The sequence below is a fragment of the Ambystoma mexicanum genome, chromosome 5q, assembly GCF_040938575.1.
Source record: "Ambystoma mexicanum isolate Mex_15411 chromosome 5q, UKY_AmexF1_1, whole genome shotgun sequence".
Classification (NCBI taxonomy): domain Eukaryota; kingdom Metazoa; phylum Chordata; class Amphibia; order Caudata; family Ambystomatidae; genus Ambystoma; species Ambystoma mexicanum.
In genome coordinates, this window is record NC_090933.1 from 1383687384 (window position 1) to 1383700813 (window position 13430).

Sequence of the window (13430 nt, forward strand, 5' to 3'; positions counted from 1 at the left end):
TCGGCGGCAGCCATGCCGCCAATAGCGGCATGGCTACCGCCGAAGTCGTAATGAGGCCCTCTGTTTCAGTGTACTTTCGGAGTGTCTCCCCATTTCTCTGCACCCCACAGTCTCCCCCTCCTCAGCTATAGGCTCTGTGTCTGAGAAGTTTTTTGTCTCCACTCCTTCTTCTCACCCTACAGCGTGACTTCCATCGGGTGTAGGCGGAATATGTGAATTACTACATCTAAGATGTACTTATTTCCTCCTCTCGCAAAATCTGCGTCTGTAAAACTCCAGTAAGTTGTGGTTCCACTGCAGGTATTGAGATAGTAACTCGACAAAATGGCCATGCCTCCCATTATTTTTATCTCAATGCAGTCAAGCTTTCCTTTCCTCTTTGTTCCTGTTCCACCATCTTTTCTGTGCACTGTGGAGCTGGTTAATTGACCACAACCAGCAATGACTCGACTGACGGGTTGGCCATTTCTCAGACTTCAGTGGCTGCACGTCACTGCATTGTGTTCATCCTGGCTGTTGGCTAGTTTGGTCACACCTTTATTCATTTCTGTGACAAAGGATGAATGGTCAATGGGCCACATGTTTAGAGATTTATGTGTTAATCCTGTTCCTGGAATTGGGGACAAGTTACACTATTCATTTAACTCAGTGTCCTGCATACAAATTCCAGGATTTCATGAAACCAGTATTATAAAGTTGAAACATGCCTTTTTGCTTTTCACATATGATTTTTAAAATAAGAAATATGTATTTGTCGCTTATGGAACACTAATCCTGTTTTTCCTTTTCCTTCAAGCAGGGATTGGAAAACTGTGAAATGTTTAAAGAAAGCTTTCCTCTGATAGCTGGGTCTAGTATGATAGCAACCTCATCTGCTTCTTTCTCACGACAGTCACTCCCAACCTGGAGCCTCTGACCGTGGAAGAAATGGTTCACTGGCTGCGACAAGTCGTTCAGGACATAATCTAATGGTAGACCACTGAATTTACACTGAACAGAGGAGAGGACAATGGCTGCCACTTTAAAGTAGAGGCAGAGCATTTTCAGGCATTGTGTAGAACCTCCTTACCAAATTGTGTAAATGCACTGGTGTGCCACATTCAGTATGAAAAAGATGCTGAACACCAACTTTGGACTTTATGCTTCAGAATCAATAGCACCGCTGCTGTGGTGCTGGTCAATAGCTGTTGATGTTCCAGTGGCAGCTGACATTTATTAAAGAATAAAAAGCATGAACACAAGGCAAGAAACCATGCTCTGGACGTAGAACAGTTCTAATCGCAGACCTGCCTGCTCTGGCCGAGGATTGTGGCTCATTCTTGACACTCAAGTCTGTAAAATTGCACCTGACCTGGTGAGAGCAAATGAGGGATTCAGGTTGAATTTGACAAGGAGCTCTTTACAAAGAAATCACTATCTCAAAATAGCGTCCTCAGAATGGAGGTACATTTTGAATTTTCTGAATGTGAAGCTACTTTTAGTGAAACATGCCGTATATTGCACCATCAGAGATTACACACTGAAGAGAAAGAGTGTGACAAGACTTTTAAAGAAACAAGTGATCTAATAATTCATCAGAGAATTCACACTGGAGTGAAACCATATGCATGCTCTGAATGTGATAAGGCTTTCAGTCAAAAGGGCTCGTTATTGATACACCAGAGAACTCACACTGGGGAGAAACCATATGCATGTTCTGAATGTGATAAGGCTTTCAATCATAAGAGTAACCTATTGGTGCATCAGAGAAATCTCCCTGGGGGGAAACTATATGCATGTCCACTATGCGATGAGGCTTTCAAGCAAAGGGGTCAACTATTGATACACCAGAGAATTCACACTGGTGAGAAACCATATGCATGCTCTGAATGTGATAAGGCTTTCAGTCAAAAGGGCTCGTTATTGATACACCAGAGAACTCACACTGGGGAGAAACCATATGCATGTTCTGAATGTGATAAGGCTTTCAATCATAAGAGTAACCTATTGGTGCATCAGAGACATCACACTGGGGAGAAACCATATGCATGCTCTGAATGTGATAAGGCTTTCAATCATAAGGGCACGCTATTGATACACCAGAGAATTCACACTGGGGAGAAACCATATGCATGTACTGAATGTGATAAGGCTTTCAAGAGAAAGGGTGAGCTATTGGTACACCAGAGAAATCACACTGGGGTGAAACCATATGCATGTTCTGAATGTGATAAGGCTTTCAAGGAGACGAGGCAGCTGTTGCTACATAGGATGAGTCACACTGGGGTGAAACCATATGCATGTTCTGAATGTGATAAGGCTTTCAAGACAAAGGGTGAGCTATTGGTACACCAGAGAAATCACACTGGGGTGAAACCATATGCATGTTCGGAATGTGATAAGTCTTTCAAGAGAAAGGACCAACTATTGCAACATCAGATGAGTCACTCTGGAGAAAAACCATATTCATGTTCTGAATGTGATAAGGGTTTCATTCAAAAGGGCGCGCTATTGGTACACCAGAGAAATCACACTGGGATGAAACCATATTCATGTTCTGAATGTGATAAGGCTTTCATTCAAAAGGGCACGCTATTGGTACACCAGAGAAATCACACTGGGATGAAACCATATTCATGTTCTGAATGTGATAAGGCTTTCATTCAAAAGGGCACGCTATTGGTACACCAGAGAAATCACACTGGGATGAAACCATATTCATGTTCTGAATGTGAAAAGGCTTTCAAGACAAAGGCTGAGCTATTGGTACACCAGAGAAATCACACTGGGGTGAAACCATATGCATGTTCTGAATGTGATAAGGCTTTCAAGGAGAAGAGGCATCTATTGCTACATAGGATGAGTCACACTGGGGAGAAACCATATGCATGTTCTGAATGTGATAAGGCTTTCAAGACAAAGGATGAGCTATTGGTACATCAGAGAAATCACACTGAAGTGAAACCATATGCATGTTCTGAATGTGATAAGTCTTTCAAGAGAAAGGGCCCGCTATTGGTGCATCAGAGAAATCACACTGGGGTGAAACCCTATTCATGTTCTGAATGTGATAAGTCTTTCAAGACAAAGGGTCAACTATTGCAACATCAGACAAGTCACTCTGGAGAGAAACCATATTCATGTTCTGAGTGTGCTAAGTCTTTCAAGAGAAAGGGTGGGCTATTGATACACCAGAGAAATCACACTGGGGTGAAACCATATTCATGTTCTGAATGTGATAAGGCTTTCAAGGAGAAAGAGGCATCTATTGCTACATAGGATGAGTCACACTGGGGAGAAACCATATGCATGTTCTGAATGTGATAAGGCTTTCAAGCGACATGATCAACTTGTGATACATCATATGAGTCACACCGGGGAGAGACCATATGCATGTTCTGAATGTGATAAGGCTTTCAAGACAAAGGGTGAGCTATTGGTACACCAGAGAAATCACACTGGGTTGAAACCATATGCATGTTCTGAATGTGATAAACCGTTCAAGATGAAGCGTCAGTTATTGATACATCAGAGGAGTCACACTGGGGTGAAACCATATGCATGCTCTGAAGATATGATATGATAGTTTATTTATATAGCGCTTATGCACAGTGTGTTTTTAAAGTGCTTCACGACAAGGGAGGGAACAAGGGAAAATACAATGACATTCTTACAGGCAACGAACAGTAAGAATGTGAAATTAACTATCGAACTCGGGTGAGGGAGAAGGGTGCAGAAAGGGAGGGGAGGAACAAAACAAGCGGCTATCGTACTAGGCCTGATGACATTTCAGATAGTGCTGGAGGGGGGGACAAGTAAGGGGTGGGGGGAGGAGACATAATGTTGCAAGCCAGGATACAAGAAGATCGCATCAGCATGATTCAGGGCCACCATGACTACAAGATGCAAAGGAAGTCCAGCATGAGAGTTGAAAAAGGGTGACGCACCGTGAATCAACAAAGTCCATAAAAGTCAAATCCAGCATTGGCCACAAGACGGTGATGGTGAAACCAGAATGTTTCAGGGCAGACTCCTGCAGAAGTAGGCTGGAGGGTGGGGAGCGAGAGCAGGGTAGAAGAATCAAGCAAAACAGGCAACACCTGTGTGCGAGAAGGGAGGGGGGCACAACGGAACATCACGGTGGACTAGAGGTGGTGGGGATGGCCTGTTGGGACAGAGGGTGTAAACACATGTTGATGCATGCTTTCCTGCTCTCTGAGCAGGGGGTCGGGCCCTGGGACCACCTGGTCCAAACTGGTCCAAACTGATATTGCCCTTTTCTTCGACTGCCCTTCGCTTTGGATGCCTGGGCGAGAGACGCCCTTGATCTAAGAGCGAAGAGCAGGAAGGAAGAGGCAGGGCTAAGAAGGTGGTGGTGCTTAGTCATGTGACCTAGATCCACTTGCACCTGCTCCCCATCTCTGTGGGGGATAGGTATTTTAAGGAGAAGAGGCATCTATTGCTACATAGGATGAGTCACACTAGGGTGAAACCATATGGATGCTCTGAATGCGATAAGTCTTTCAAGCATAAGTTTGAACTAGTCAAACATTAGAGAAATTTTACTGGGGAAGACCATATACATGTCCTCAATTTGATATGGCTTTCAATGTGAAGTGTCATCTATTGATGCATCAGTCCAGTCACGCTGGTGAGAAACCATATGCATGTCCTCAATGTGATAAGGCTTTCAAGCCAAAGGGTCACCTAGTGATACACCAGAGGAATCACACTGGGAGGAAACCATATTCATGTTATTGATGTGATGTGTCTTTCAAGGAGAAGAAATATTTATTGCTATGTCAGTGAAGTCATACTGGGGGGAAACCATATTCATGTTCTGAATGTGCTAAGTCTTTCACGGAGAAGGGTCATCTATTGATAGATCAGAGGAGTAACACTGGGGAGAAACCATGTGCATGTCCTCAATGTGATAAGACTTTCAAGTGAATTGATCAACTTGTGATACATCAAAGGAATCACACCGGGTGATACCATATGCATGTTCTGAATGTGATAAGTCTTTTATGCTGATCAGTTCTCTATTGATACAGAAGAGGAATCACACTGAGGGAACTATGTACACGCATGCATGAATGTGTAAGTCTTTCAAGCAAAAGAGAGATCAAATGTGACATCAGAGAAAACACACTGGTGGGAACCCATATGCATGTCCTCGATATAAGTCTTTCAAGGAAAAGCATAGTTTAATGTTACCTCAGAGAAATCACACGTTTGAGACTATATATATTATGAATGTAATACATTTTTCGATGTGAAGTCTATTGATCAGAAGAATCACACTGTGGGGGAAGTCATAGGCATGTTCTTAATGTGTTAAGGCTGTCAAGCAAAACAGTGAACTATTCATACATAAGAGAAATCGCACCGTGGGAAGCCATAATCATGTCCTTAATGAGAAATGACTTTCAAGCAAAAATAATCGACGTGTGATACATCAGATAAAGGATACTTGGGAGAAACCATAGACATGTTCTGAATGTGATACGTCTTTGAAGGTATAGAGTCGTCTTTTGACTATATTTTCAGTGGGTCACCCTCTCATGAGATTTCAGAATTAAAAAAATGGTGAACAACACTTTGTACAATCCTTTTTTTAACATCAGTCCAAAAGAAAATACTGCTAATACATTACATATTAATTTCTAACTCGTATGTCAGCATAGCACACCAACAAGCCTTATTGTGTTGTCCCATGGTATGTATTGTAATCTCTCAGACATCCAATGTGCACCCTACTCCCCTCCTTGTCTGTGCCTCATTGAAGACACCAATTTGAACTACCTTGCTCCTGCCCAAGACTCTCCTCCTGGACCTCCACCCACCAACCTTCAGCTACTAGGCCACCTGGTGAGTTTGTGTCGAGCCTGTGCAGCTTCTCCATCTATCCTTCTCCATCTATCCGTCTATCCTTCCTCCTCCTCCTCCTCCTCCTCCATGGCACTTTCCATCTCCCCCATCTACTGTGACTGCTATTCTACCACCTATCCTTATTTATTGGTCATTTGTTAGGCGCTTATACAATTAGCAAAACTGTTTCAAAGCGGCCATAGGGCGACAGGGTGGGGGCAGGGGAGGTAGACAATGAATTAAAACAAAGATAAATAGTTGAATTAATAGTACAAACAACTAGTGAGACTAACAGGGAGGGGAGATAAACCTACTATGCCTTGTGAGTGTTCAGAACGTGCAAGTGCAGGTGGGAGGGGCTAGGTGATGTGGTGCTTTTGGAGACGTGCTAAGAATAGAAGAATGTAAGAGCAACCTCCCGTGGGGAGGGTGAGCCAAGGAAGTGCAGTAAATAGACAGTGGCTGGGATGAGAGATGTGGGAGGGGGAAGGGTCCCGAGGATACATACGGGCCCTGCACATCAGTCATGCTACTGTATGATTAGCAGGGAAGAGAGGAGGAGAAGGAAAAGGTAAAGAGAAAGGTCTTGAGGAGACTTTTCTGGAATTTAAGAAGGTCCTGCTCAAGACACAGGAAGAGGGAGTCTGTTCCAAAGGAGGGAGCCTGCTGAAGAAAGTGATTGACCACCAGCTCTCTGTTTAGAAAACCGCTTCACACGCAGGGAGTTGGTGCCAGAGGAACACAGGACTCTAGAAGGGGAGTATTTAGTCAGCAAGCATTGAAGATAGAGTGGTCCCTGGCCCCAGATAGCATTGTGGATGATGCAGAGGGTTTTGAATTTAACCAGGAGCCAGTGAAGGCTTTGTAGGGCAGGAGAGATGTGGTCCCTGGGCTTGTGGGCAAGAATAAGTCTTGCAGCCGTATTCTAGGTTAGCTGGAGGGGTTGCAGGGTGGATGAAGAAAGATTAAGGAGGTGGCTGTTGCAATAGTCAAGCCTGGAGAGAACCAGAGCATGGGTAACATTGAGTCTCTGGGGGAAGGTGCGGAAGGGTAGAGTTCCTTTGAGAAGGAAAAGCTGAAAGTGGGAATTCTTGACAATGAAGGAAAGGGAGGGATCGAAGATGAATCCGAGATTCCTGGCTACAGAGGAGGGGGCAGGTGGGGAGCCCATGGAGGAAGGCCAGATTGAAGGGAAGAAATAGGGTGCAGGGGACCCAACAGGGAGAATATCTGTTTTGCTGGCATTGAAGCAGAGGTCATTAGCAGTGCAGCAGGCCTGGATGGCAGAGAGGCAGTCGGGGATTAAGGAAGGTGCAAGGGCGTGTGGTTTGAAGAAGAGTTGTGTGTCATCAGCGTAGCACTGGAAGTTGGGGGAGAAGGAGGAAATGAGGCATGCCAACAGAGAAAGGTATATGTTAAAGAGCCAGGGCAAGAGAATAGAGCCCTGGGGGAACCACAGGTGGAGGAGGAAGTAGGGGAGGAGAAAGGGCCTAATGTTGTTGGAGGAACGGTCAGTAAGGAAGGAGGTGAGCCAGTCCAGTGCCCGATCTGAGATACCAAGGGTATCATGGAGACTTTTTATGAGGATGTAATGGTTCACTGTCAAATACTGAAAAGAGTTAAAGGAGGATGAGGACAGCAGGGGAGTTGGAGTCAAGGGTTGTGAGCAGTTCTTCACAGGTGTTTAGAAGAGCAGTTTCCGTGCCACTTGATGTCTGCACTTACCTCTGCACTTGCCCTCTGTTGGCCGTTACTTTTACTTATTGTTATTATTCTGTTCCCATGTACTGCACTGTCCCTTCCTCCCCGCCCCCACTTTTCCCTTTCCCCAATCCCATGCACTTGGGTGATCTGAATGACACCTGGCTTGTATGATCGTTGTCTGTCCTCCCCTTGTTCCCCCTCCCTTGCCTCATCGCGCCTTGAAACACTTGTGTATAGGTGCGTTATAAATGCCATATCATATTAGAATCCAGACTGGTGGTCATGTAGACCGCCAAGTAGTTTGGTGTGAGAGTTGAGGGAGGGCCAACATCTCGAGCATTTTCCCCAGGAAGGCGGTGATGGAAATGGGTTGGTAGTTGACTGGGCATGAAGGGTCTGCAGAGGGTTCTTTAAGGAGGGGACGCACAAGGGAGTGCTTGAGGGAGGATAGAAAGGAACCAGTAGCAAAGGAGTGGTTGCAGAGATCAGCAAGAGCAGGTGTGAGAGTGGGAATGTCCTTCATGGTTCTGGAAGAACATGGGGCAACCTATTTGGAAGACACATTCATGGAGTTGACAACTCTGGTGACTTCTTCAGGGGAGACAGGAGCGAAGGAGGAAAAGGAGGAGTATGGGTGGAAAGGGGGATAGAGGGGAGAGGGTTGAGATGGAAGAGTGTGTGACAAGGTTGTTGAGTATGTCTTAGTTTTGGAAATGAAGTGAGAGGTGAGGCAATTGCATAGGGCCTGTGAAGGAGTAGGGACAGAAGATACTGCGGACGGGTTGACAAGTTCCGTACAGATTTTGAATAGTTCAGCCATGTTGTTGGAAGCATTGGACACTCATGCCTGAATATGGGTTCTTTTTCTGGCACGGATGGAGAGTCTGTAGTATCTCTGGAACAAGCGGCAGACCAGTTTGTCAGAGGGTGCACCTGAGGTATGCCACTTCCTTTCTGCAGCCCTGCACATACGTTTTTGGTCTGCAAGTACGGAGTCGTACCAGGTGTTATTCACGGAGGCAGGTTTCAGGCGGATCTTCATGACTGGGGCAATGATGTCAAGGGTGTTGGTAATGGACAGACAGAGGTTGTTGAGGGCAGAGTCAGTGGTAGAGTCTGTATTGGGTGAGCGTGGGGGAGTGAAAGTGGAAGAGAATGCAGCGGCTGACCCTCATTTCATCGGGCGGTTGCTCGTGAATGAGGTTGGCAGAGCTTTATGAGGAGTTGCAACAAAGCCATATCGAACATGATGAGTAGAGAGGAGAGAGTGGTCAGGCCACGAGAAGGGGGTGACCACGGGATGTTGGAGTGCATGATGGCGTCTAGCATGTGTCCAGCAGAATGGGTAGGGCCAGAGGGGATTAAGGAGAGGGATAGAGAGGAACAGGTCAGTGGCTGTGCAAGGGGAGTCTAGGTGGAAGTTGAAGTCACCTAGTAGTAGCAGGTTGGAATTGGTAGAGGGTAGGGAGGAACAGAAGTCCGCCCACGCTGAGAGGAAGAGAGAAGAATTGCCCTGTGGCTGGTAGATGGTAGCAATAGTCAAGGTTGTGGAAGGAGAGATGACCAATTCGCATACTAGGCTCTCAAAGGATGAATAAGGCTCAGTGGGTAGGGTGGAAGAAGGAATCCACTCGGGGAGGATTAAGGTGGGGTTGAGGCCTTGAGGTGATCTTAAAGCCTTCGAGTAGAAGGGAGTCAAAAGAGGTAACTGAGCTGGCATTGAACCAGGTTTCAGTGTAGACCGCCAACAAGTTCAAGTATGTACAGATCGGTGTCTTCAAGGAGAAGGCAGATGACAGCAGAGTGTTTGATGGCAGAACGAGAGTTGAGGGTTGCCAGGTGGAGAAGCTTGCTGCCTTTGAAAACATTTTGAGGTGGAGTGTGAGGGTGAGAGGCTTCTGTCCGGAGAGATGGGGCAGAGGGTGTGGAGGGGGGGCAGGGAAGGAAGGAAATTGATGAGAGATTGCAGAATCCGGTCAAAGAGAAGGAGGTTGGCCTGAGGGCCTTGAAACAGGATGGTGCCTGTGCGGTAGACATTGATGCAGCAGCGGGATGAGAAGAAGCCCTCAAGGAGGACTTCCCACTGTGTACTGCCATGAATGGATGTGGAAGAGTAAGGTGAGAGCGTAGCAGTGAGGTGAGAGGTCCATAGGTCAGGAGATGGGCTAGAGAAGAGGATGTCAGTGGAGATTTCTCTTGAGGAAGCACTGACATAGGTGTCTGCAATTGGGAGGCCAGGGTTGGCAGCAAGGATGTCTTTTCATGCTTTTTCCATCCAGATTGTGTGAGAGAGGGAGGATAGGTGATAGTGTAGCAGTAAGAGAAGATTGGAGAGATGGAGAGTGCCATATCTGATCGAGAGGAGAAGAGAGAGGACAGACCAGGGAGGAAGGGTGAGTATGTGAGTGTTGCAATGCACAGTTCTGAACCAGAACACAGTTGGTTGAGTGGAAGTTTAAGAATACAGACAAATACAATGGTGGATGAAGGCACAACAAAGTTCGATTTATCACTAAACAGACAATACCCTGCTGCATGAAAGCACAATCTAAATGCAATTTATCACTAAACAGACAATACCCTGCTGCATGAAAGCACAACCTAAATGCAATTTATCACTAAACAGACAATACCCTGCTGCATGAAAGCACAACCTAAATGCAATTTATCACTAAACAGAGAATACCCTGCTGCATGAAGGCACAACCTAAATGCAATTTTATTACACTAAACAGAGAATACCCTGCTGCATGAAGGCACACCTAAATGCAATTTATCACTAAACAGACAATACCCTGCTGCATGAAGGCACACCTAAATGCGATTTATCACTAAACAGAGAATACCCTGCTGCATGAAGGCACAACCTAAATGCGATTTTATTACACTAAACAGACAATACCCTGCTGCATGAAGGCACAACCTAAATGCAATTCATCACTAAACAGACAATACCCTGCTGCATGAAGGCACAACCTAAATGCAATTCATCACTAAACAGACAATACCCTGCTGCATGAAGGCACAACCTAAATGCAATTCATCACTAAACAGACAATACCCTGCTGCATGAAGGCACAACCTAAATGCAATTAATCACAAAACAGACAACACCCTGCTGCATGAAGGCACAACCTAAATGCAATTTATCACTAAACAGACAATACCCTGCTGGATGAAGGCACAACCTAAATGCAATTTATCACTAAATAGACAATACCCTACTGCATGAAGGCACAACCTAAATGCAATTTATCACTAAATAGACAATACCCTGCTGCATGAAGGCACACCTAAATGTGATTTTTAAACTAAACAGCCAATACAAAGATGGATGAAGGCACACCAAAATGCGATTGTTTTATTTTTTACACTGTCCATTCCCCCCCCCCCCCTCTGGAAGTGTGGAAGAAAAAAGCCAGCCTTACTCCTCTTTTGAAAGCCTTGTCTGCAAGTTTGGCATCTCTCCTACTCTCTCACCCTTGCCACTATCTATATGATATGGCATTTATAACACATCGTACCCAAGTATTTCTAGGCGTGACAAGACAAGGGAGGACAAAATGATCTTACTAGGCCTTGTGTCATTCAGGTCGCACAAGTGCAGGGAAGAGGGAAGGAGAGAGGTGCCAGGGGGGTGCGGGAGGGGGAAGTGCAGTTAACTCACAAGAGCAGCCAGCGGGTGGCTCATAAGTGTAGAGAGAAGGGACTGTAGGGTTGCAGATACAGACCTTTAAGTGCTGGGGAGCCTGGTGGCAGTGCAAGGGCAACTAGCGATGCAGGTGCCTGGGCCTGAGTTCAGAGGGTGACCAGGTGACCAGTGTGCTGAGCAGTCAGGTGCATCAGCAGGGGAGAGGAAGAGAGAAAGCAGAAGCGAAAAGTAATGTCTTGAGTTGTTTCCGTAACTGGAGGTGGTTCTGCTCAGGTTTGAGAGAGGCAGGGAGGCTGTTCCAAAGGGAGGCCCCAGTAGAGGAGATGGATCCGCCCCCAACTCTCTGCTTGGAGAAGCGTCTGACCCTCAGAGAGTTGGAGGTGGATGAGCAGAGAGCTCGAAAAGAAAGATATTTTGGAAGAGAAAGTTGGAGGTAGAGGGGTCCCAGACCCCAGAAAGCCTTGTGGACAATGCAGAGGGTCTTGAAGTTGATCCTTGCAGCCATGGGGAGCCAGTGAAGAGATTTCAGGGCTGGAGAGATATATAGTACCTGGACTTGAGGCCAAGGACAAGTCTCGCAGTCCTATTCTGGATAAGTTGTAAAGGTTGAAGAGTTGAGGCAGGAAGATTTAGAAAAGGCTTTTGCAATAGTCCAGCCTAGAGAGGACCAGAGCTCTTGAGACAGTGAGCTTCTGGGGAAAGTGAGAAAAAGAAGAATACCTCTGAGGAGGTGCAGCTGATAGTTTGACTTCTTAGAGACGTCAGAGATGTGAGGAGAGAAGGAGAGGGTGAAATCGAAGATGACACCAAGGTTCTTAGCCTCATAGGAAGAGGGCCCAGAGTGGGCAGCCAGAGAGAGAAAGGAAAGGAGGGAGCGGGTGTCCCAATGAGATGGATCTCAGTCTTACTGGCATTAAGGCAGAGATTGTTGGTGGCACACCATTCCTAAATTGCAGCCAGACAGTCTGGTATGAGGGAAGAAGCAGAGGTGGCTGAGGGGAGTCTGAAAGAGAGCTATAGGCCCCCTGGACCTGTCTCTCTGTTCTTACCGGAATGGGCCAATTCCTTTTCCTATTACCTGACTTCCTCTGTGGCCTCTAGGGGACCCTCGCGTATGGAAACAAGGCACAATCACCACACATGAACTGATACACCAGACACGAGTTTCAATTCCCAAAATCTAGGGTTTATTGCAATGCAAAGCAAATAGTCTCAGTCGGCCGACTGGGTCTCGCGTCCCACAACGTGTGTCTCCAGACCCCGAGGGACGACAGAGAGCGAGCATTTTACAACAGTTACATATATACAAAACGATCATCATATTATCAGTAGTGACATATTCGATATCGCCCATAATGCATTTCCTTTGAAAATGGTTTTCGATGATTGACAATTATGACGAATATGACACCCTCAGACATTTATTCAGCAACAGTTTGCAATTTGTGAAGTGGCAGACATGATTCTTTGTTTTTGGGAACATAATGCTCCTGTTCTTACAAGCAAACTGCGTGCAGGGCAGAGACACATTCCAGGCCTCACTATCTTCTAGTTTCTATTCGTGTGCTAGAGGTCAACTCTATCTACAGGGGTTCGGGGAAGGGGGGGGCATAAAAGAGAGCATAATTCAAGCCATTTAATGTTCGTTTCTACCGCACCAGCGAGACTAGCTGGCACCTGCGTAGTGATTAAATGCCTTGTTGCTTACTTCGAAGGACTTGTGAGGGAGGAGACCGGGCATTGCTGTCTGGGTTGCCTTGGCTGTGTTTCAACATGTAACTTGTGGCCTTGCTCTATACATGAGCAATAACGGAATAGAATTCACTTACAGCAAGGCAGTTTAAACAGAAAGCAAAAAGCGAAAATTTGTAAAAATGGCGGATTCTATTCCTACAAAATGGACACTCTCTGGTCATGGTGATGAGTCTGTCCAGACAAGTGCTGAACATATGATGTGGTTGGTTTTCAGCCAACAAAATATATCGCTTATGCTATGGAAGGGTAATTTCTAGACTCACAAACCCTCCTCTTGGCCGTAAGTAAAGCACATCATCCAAAGATTGCATCTTCTTCTGACCAGGTATCTGATTCCGAACTTTGCATGCTACTATAATCATCATCATTGTCATCAATATTAATTGACATAAATTCTTTTACTGTTGAAGGCGAGCGTCCCCCAGATAGCACGATCCTCCCCACAATGAGAGACAATAATGGACTCTCC

The 13430-nt window shown here is 45.8% G+C and overlaps 1 pseudogene; it reads left to right on the forward strand.

The window, feature by feature from the left end:
- Window positions 1–756: 756 nt before the first annotated feature.
- LOC138498193 (zinc finger protein 268-like) lies at window positions 757–5578 on the forward strand (annotated as a pseudogene).
- The last annotated feature ends 7852 nt before the right edge of the window (window positions 5579–13430 follow it).